This window comes from Loxodonta africana, unplaced genomic scaffold, assembly GCF_030014295.1.
Source record: "Loxodonta africana isolate mLoxAfr1 unplaced genomic scaffold, mLoxAfr1.hap2 scaffold_29, whole genome shotgun sequence".
In the NCBI taxonomy this organism is placed as follows: Eukaryota; Metazoa; Chordata; class Mammalia; order Proboscidea; family Elephantidae; genus Loxodonta; species Loxodonta africana.
This window is the reverse complement of record NW_026975011.1, coordinates 1,832,289-1,834,391: the sequence shown is the minus strand read 5'-3', so window position 1 is coordinate 1,834,391 and position 2,103 is coordinate 1,832,289.

The window sequence follows — 2,103 nt, the reverse complement described above, 5'->3', positions numbered from 1 at the left end:
AAAACCAAAGACAAACAGAAAATTTTAAAAGCAGCCAGGGAGAAAAGAAAGGTTTCCTTCAAGGGAGAATCAATAAGAATAAGTTCAGACTACTCAGCAGAAACCATGCAGGCAAGAAGGGAATGGGACGACGTATACAGAGCACTGAACAAGAAAAACTGCCAACCAAGGATCATATATCCAGCAAAACTCTCTATGAAATATGAAGGAGAAATTAAGATATTTACAGATAAACACAAGTTTAGAGAATTTGCAAAAACTAAACCAAGACTGCAAGAAGTGCTAAAGGAGATTGTCTGGCCTGAGGACCAATAATATCAGGCACCAGCACAATACAAGGTCACAAAACAGAACGTCCTGATATCAACACAACTCAAATAGGGAAAGCACAAAAACAAAGACTAACTCTAAAAAATAAATAAATAAACAAAATAATACACATAACAGGAAATCATGGAAATCAATAGATAATCGATCACAATGATCAAAAAGAGGGACTAAATATAGGAGGCATTGAACTGCCAGAAGGAGAGTGATACAAGGTGATATAGAAGGATACAAGTTAGGTTTTTACTTAGAAAAATAGGGGTAAATAATAAGGTAACCACAAAAAGGAATATCAATTCCATAACTCAAGAAAAAAAACAAGAAAAACGTAACGACTCAACAAACACAAAGTTAAACATTATGAAAATGAGGATCTCATAAGCTACTAAGAAAAACGTCGCTGCACAAAAAAGCATGTGGAAAAATGAAATGGCCAACAACACACATGAAAAGGCATCAAAATGACAGCACTAAAAACTTATTTATCTATAATTACGCTGAGTGTAAATGGACTAAATGCACCAATAAAGAGACAGAGAGTCTCGGACTGGATAAAGAAACACGATCCGTCTATATGCTGCCTACAAGAGACACACCTTAGACTTAGAGACACAAACAAACTAAAACTCAAAGGATGGAAAAAAATATATCAAGCAAACAATAAGCAAAAAAGAAGAGGAGTAGCAATATTAATCTCTGACAAAATAGACTTTAGACTGAAATCCGCCACAAAAGATAAAGAAGGACACTATATAATGATAAAAGGGACAATTGATCAGGAAGACATAACCATATTAAATATTTACACACCTAATGACAGGGCTGCAAGATACATAAATCAAATTTTAACAGAATTGAAAAGTGAGATAGACACCTCCACATTTATAGTAGGAGATTTCAACACACCACTTTCGGAGAAGGACAGGACATCCAGTAAGAAGCTCAATAGAGACACAGAAGACCTACTTACAACAATCAACCAACTTGACCTCATTGACTTATACAGAACTCTCCACCCAACTGCTGCAAAATATACTTTTTTTCTAGTGCACATGGAACATTCTCTAGAATAGACCACATATTAGGTCATAAAACAAATCTTTGCAGAATCCAAAACATCGAAATATTACAAAGCATCTTCTCAGACCACAAGAAAATGAAGCTAGAAATCAATAACAGAAAAACTAGGGAAAAGAAATCAAATACTTGGAAAATGAACAATACCCTCCTGAAAAAAGACTGGGTTATAGAAGACATCAAGGAGGGAATAAGGAAATTCTTAGAAAGCAACGAGAATGAAAATACATCCTATGAAAACCTCTGGGACACAGCAAAAGCAGTGCTCAGAGGCCAATTCATATCGATAAATGCACACATACAAAAAGAAGAAAGAACCAAAATCAGAGAACTATACCAACAACTTGAATAGAAAGTGAGCAACAAAAGAACCCATCAGGCACAAGAAGAAAACATTTAATAAAAATTAGAGCTGAACTAAATGAAATAGAAAACAGAAAAACAATTGAAAGAATTAACAAAGCCAAAAGCTGGTTCTTTGAAAAAATTAACAAAATTGATAAACCATTGGCTAGACTGACTAAAGAAAAACAGGAAAGGAAACAAATAACCCGAATAAGAAACGAGAAGGACCACATCACAACAGAACCAAATGAAATTAAAAGAATCATTTCAGATTACTACGTAAAATTGTACTCTAACAAATTTGAAAACCTAGAAGAAATGGATAAATTCTTGGAACACTACTACCTACCTAAA